The sequence below is a fragment of the Orycteropus afer genome, unplaced genomic scaffold, assembly GCF_000298275.1.
Source record: "Orycteropus afer afer isolate SDZICR_OR568_19922 unplaced genomic scaffold, OryAfe1.0 scaffold00490, whole genome shotgun sequence".
Classification (NCBI taxonomy): Eukaryota; Metazoa; Chordata; class Mammalia; order Tubulidentata; family Orycteropodidae; genus Orycteropus; species Orycteropus afer.
Window position 1 is genome coordinate 1,333,530 of NW_006922077.1, and position 6,034 is coordinate 1,339,563.

The following is a 6,034-nucleotide window of genomic DNA, read 5'->3' on the forward strand; positions in this document are numbered from 1 at the left end:
TGCATGGTTTCTGCTGAGAAATCCAAGCTTAGTCTGATAGGTCGCCCTTTGTACATAACTTTTCATTTTTCCCATACAGCTTTCAAGATTCTTTGTCTTTGGCCTTGGTGAGTTTGATGATCATATGTCTTGGTGATTTTCTTTTCAGGTCTATACTGTTTGGGGTTCACTGGACTTCTTGAATGGAATATATTCTTCTCTTTCATCATATCAGGGAAATTCTTTTAACAAATCTTTGACAATATTCTTTGTGGTTTTATTTGTCTCTTCCTGTTCTGGCATTCCAGTTCCACATAGGTTATTCTTTTTGATGGTATCCCACATGATCCTTAGGCTTTCTTCATTTTGTTTTGATCTTTTTTTCTGACTGATCTCTTTCCAAAGAAGTATTGCGTTATTTGTCTTCAATCTCACTAATTCTGTCTTCCATTGATTCAATTCTATTCCTTTGCGCATTCAATGTGTTATCTATTTCTGAGAATTTAGTATTAGTCTTCTGGATTTCTGCTTGTAGATTTTGTATCATTTCTAATTTTTCATTTATGTTGTCATTTTATTCTTGTATTGTCTTCTGAAATTGTTTTAGGGTTTTGTCCGTGTTTTCTAAATATTTGTTCTGGTCTTCTTTTTTACTTTGATGTGAAAGTTTATGATTTTTCTTTGAGGTTACCCTGTGATTTATAGTTTTCTTCCCAAGTTTAGAACAGTCTATTCTATCTTATAGTTGTCTTGACATCCCTACCATCTACAAGTTCTATAATGGCACAGTTTTTTTCCTTTTTTTGGTTTGTTGTTGTCCTCATTTGTCAATTGATGTCTCTGGTTTCCTGTTTACAATCTTGTAGGCTTATTTACTTTGGATACTTCCATAGCTGGGTTGGTTTCTGGGTTACATCATCATGTGTGTTAATGGTCAGTTGTTGTTGGCTGTTGTTGCTTCTCTGTCCAAAGGACTCCCTTCATCATCTCTTGTAAGGTTGGTCTGGTTTTAACAAATTCCCTTAATTTCTGCTTATCTGGAAATGTCTTAATTTCACCATCATATTAGAGGGACAATTTTTCTGGGTACATAATTCTTGGTTGGAAATTTTTCTCTTTCGGGATTTTATATATACCATCCCATTGTCTTCTCACCAGCATGGTTTCTGCTGAGAAATCCAAGCTTAGTCTTATTGGTTGCCCCTTATAGGTAACTTTTTGTTTTTCCCATGTTGCTCTCATGATTCTTTTTTTATCTTTGGTTTTGGTGAGTTTGATGATGATATGTCTTGGTGATTTTCTTTTGGGGTCTATCTTGTTTGAGGTTCATTGGACTTCCTGAATTGATATATTCTCATCTTTTATCATATCAGAGAAGTTCTTTCCAACAAATCTTGGACAATTTTCTCAGTGGTTTTCTTTTCTTTTCCTGTTCTGTAATTCCAATGACACATAGGTTATTTTTTTTTATGGTATCCCACATGAACTTTAGGCTTTCTTCATTGTTTTGATCTTTTTTTCTGATTGATCCCTTTCCAAAGAAGTATTCAGGTATTTGTCTTCAATCTCATTAATTCTGTCTTCCATTGATTCAATTCTATTCCTTTGCCCATTCAATGTGTTTTCTATTTCTGACAATTTAGTAGTAATCTTCTGGATTTCTATCCGTAGAATTTGAACCATTTCTAATTTTTCATTTATTTTGTCATTTTGTTCTTTTATTTTCTTCTGTAATTCTTCTAGGGTTTTGTCTGTGTTTTCCTTGATCTGTCTCTCAATCCTTTGAAGATACCTAAGTATATTTCTTTTGAATTCCTTCTCAGGGAGTTCCAATGCTGTGTCTTCCTCAGGGATGTGTGTTGGGTCTGTATCCTGGTCCCTTGTTTCTCCTGCTTTATCTTGTTTGTTTGTGTGGACTGTGATGCTCTGTTGTCTCCAAGGCATTGTGATGTTTTTGTGTTTATATTTAATTGGTGATTGTATGTTGGAGTGACTTGCCCATGATTTTTGTTTTCTTAGTGTGTTATCTATGCAAGCAGGGTATTGTGCTATGCTCCTCTATTCACTAGTTGACAGCACTTATACACTCACCACCTGTCTCTTTTCCTGTTGTTAGCCTCTTGTACGTCCCTGCCAAACTTGGCAAACAGAGCCTATTCTTAGATCCCTGATATCCGAATGAGAATGCTATCATTTTAAAATTTAAAATGGTTGCCACTTGTAAAGATTCAAAATGGCTGCACCTTTGGTCACTTTAAATATCCAAAATGGCCACCGCTTGTAAACATTCAAAATGGCTGCACCCTCGGTTGCTTTAAATATCCAAAATGGCCACCACTTGTAAATATTCAAAATGGCTGTGCCCTCGATCACTTTAAACATCCAAAGTGGCAGCTACTTGTAAATATTCAAAATACTGTGTCCTTGGTCACTCTAAATATCCAAAATGGCTGCCACTTATAAACATTCAAAATGGCTACATCCTCGATCACTTTAAATATGCAGAATGGCTGCAGCTTGTAAACAATCAAAATGGCTGCTCCCTCCAGACAGTGGAAAGTCAACAGTTCAGGTTGTCTCGCTCCTTGCTGTTTCCCTTCCTAGTCATAGACCACCAGCACAGTCGTCTCTGCAACACTTAGTGACCAGGGCTGATCTTTAGGTCAATTCTCAGGTCCTAATACCACTTGGAAATATTCAGGCTGTTGGTCCCATCAGAGTAGCTGACAGTCTGCAGCTCCGACCATGTCTGTACTCACTGTTTCATTTAGGTTTTTCCACTAGTTGGTGCCTAATTCACATCTGTATAGTTCCTTTCAAAGCTCGGGGTTCCAGGATTATCTTCTGTATCTCTGTCAATTGGTTTTTCTTTTCTTTGTTGAAGAGGGTCTGTGTTGCTTGTCTGCCTATTCCTCCACCTTACCATAAGTCCTCGGTTTTGTCTGTTTTCTTTAATTTTGTCAGTGTTTTCCTCGATCTGTCTCTCAATCTGCTAAAGGTACTTAAATACAATACTTCTGAATTCCTTATCAGGGAGTTCCAATGCTGATTGTTCTTCAGGGATATGTTCTGGGTCTGTATCCTGCTCCCTTATTTCCACTCCTTTATCTTGCTTCTGTGTGTGGACTGTGATGGTCTGTTGGGTCCAAGGCATTGTGACATTTTTGTGTTTATATGTAATTGGTGATTGTATATTGGAATGATTCACTCAAGATTTTAGTTTTCTTTGTCTTATTTGGATGTTCTGAGTAAGCAGGGTACTGTGCTCCTCTGTTTGCTAGTTGGCAGCACTTATGCATTCAACACCTGTGTCCTTTCTAGTTGTCAGCCTCCCAAATGTCCACTGTCTTTGGCAAGTGGAGCCTATTCTTAGGTACCTGGAATCTGAATGAGAATGCTGTCACTTTAAATATCCCAAATGGCCACCACTTGTAAACATTCAAAATGCTGCACCCAGCCACTGCTTGTAAACATTCAAAATGGCTGTGCCCTCTGGATAGCCAAAAGTCCACAGATCAGTTTGTCTCCTTCTTTGCTGTTTCTCTTTTCAGTCATCAGCTACCTGTGCAGTGATCCATGCAGCCTTTGGTGAGCAGGGCCAATTTTTAGGTTAATTCTCAGGTCCTAACACCACTTCGAAATATCAGGCTGTCCGTGCCTTCAGGACAGCTGAAATCCACAGCTCCATTTGTCTCCTTAGTCACTGTTTTCATTCAGATTCTTCTAGTACTTGGTGTTCAATCCACTTCTATATCCTTCCTTTGAAAGCTCAGGGCTCCAGAATTATCTTCTGTATCTGTGTCAATTGGTTTCTCTTTTCTTTGTTGAACAGGGTCTGTGTAGCTTGTCTGCCTATTCCACCATCTTACCAGGAGCCGACCTCTGATTTCCTGACTGTTGCTTCCATGTGTGTTGATCATGGATCCAAGTAAAATGAAATCCCTGACAACTTCAATCTTTTCTCCATTTATTGTGACATTGCTTACTGGTCCAGTTGTGAGGATTTTTGTTTTCTTTACGTTGATGTGTAAACCATTGAAGTCTGTGGTCTTTAATCTTCATCAGGAAGTGCTTCAAGTCATCTTCACTTTCAGCAAAAGTGTGTGAGTCATTTTCCTAATATAAATTTATCTATATATACATATATATAAGGTTGTGTCATGTGCACATCGCAGGTTGTTAATAAGTCTTCCTCCAGTCCTGATGTCTCATTCTTCTTCAGTCTGTTATGCATACCCTTCCTGATTTTAAACATGTTTGTTCTGTTCAAGCAACAGCCACTTGATCTATCTACAGGTTCATTATGAGCATAATTAAGTGTCCTGGAATTCCCATTCTTCACAATGTTATCCATAATTTGTTACAATCCACACAGTCAAATGCCTTTGAATAGTCAATGTATTAGATTGGGTTCTCTAGAGAAACAAAACCAGTAAAGCTTATATATATGTATATATAGAGAAATTTATATTAGGAAAATTGCTCACACACTTATAGAAGCTGGCAAGTCCAAAGTTCCTGGATCAAACGTCAAGCTGGAGGCTTTTCCTTGTCAATCTCAGGCTTTTCCTGACTCTTGCAGTTGCAGGGGCTGAGGAGCTCAAGGCTGGCAGGCAGTACACCGGCTATTGCCTCCAACGAATGATGAATCCAAGACCTCCAGGCCAAATGGTGGATTGTTCACTCATGGACAGTTGTAGGCAGCACAACAGAACCCCAATCCACAGAAGAATGTCTCCTCTCCCAGGATGTCTACAGATATACTGGAAGCATGCGACACCCCTAGGGAAACTCCCTTTCAACAGATTGCACTCAAAACATAATCATCTGATTCCATCATGGGAACAACCACTCCACAACAGCTCAAACCACAGAATTGTGGTCCAGCCAAGTTGACACATAGCTCCAACTATCACAGTCAATAAAACATAGGTAAATATCTTTCTGGTATTCTTTGCTGTCAACCAAGAACCATCTGACATTAGCAATGATATCTCTCATTCCACATCGTCTTCTGAATACAGCTTGAATTTCTGGCTGTTCCCTGTCAATATACCACTGCAACCATTTTTGAATTAACTTAAGCAAAATTTTACTTGCATGCGGTATTAATTATATTGTTTGATAATTTCTACATTCTGTTAAATCACCTTTCTTTCCAATGGACACAAATATTGATCTCTTCTGTCTTCCAAATTTCTTGGTATAAATGAGTCATTGCCTCTAGCACTGCATCCATTTGTTGAAACATCTCAACGGGCATTTCATCAATTACTGGAGCCTTGTCTTCACCAATTCCCTCAGTGCAGCTTGGACTTCTTCCTTCAGTACCATTGGTTCTTTATCATATGCTACCTCCTGAAATGGATGAACATTGACCAATTCTTTTTGGTACAGTGACTCCACGCATTCCTTCCACCTTCTTTTGATCTTCCTGTATCATTCAGTATTGTGCCTATAAAATCTTTCAGTATTGCAACTTGAGGCTTGAACTTTTTATTCACTTCTTGCAGCTTGAGAAATACTGAGCATGTACTTCCCTTTTGTTTTTCTAACTCCAGGTCTTTGCACATTTCATTATAATGCTTTATACTTTGTCTTCTCAAGCCACCCTTTGAAATCTGTTCAACTCTTTTATGTCATAATTTGATCAATTCACTTTAAATGGTCTACATTCAAGTGAAAGTTTCTCAGTCTTTTCTGACATCCATTTTGGTTGTTTCCTCTTTTTCCTGTCTTTTTAATGGCCTTTTGTTTTCTTCATGTATGATGATCTTGATATCATTCTACAACTCATCTGGTCTTCTGTCATTGGTTTACTTTTCTTTTTATGGGTGGAGATTTACAGAGTAAATTCACTTTTCATACAGCAGTTCACATATACTTTGTCTCATGTCATTGATTACAGTTTACCACAATGCAAAAACTCCCCTCTCACTTCCTCCCCATAGTTACCTCTTCCCAGTGTCCATCCCTCCATGCACTCCTGCCCCCTGAGTTGTCTCTCTGTGCATAAACAGCCCTTCTTTCTCCCATGATTGTTCTCTCCAAGGAG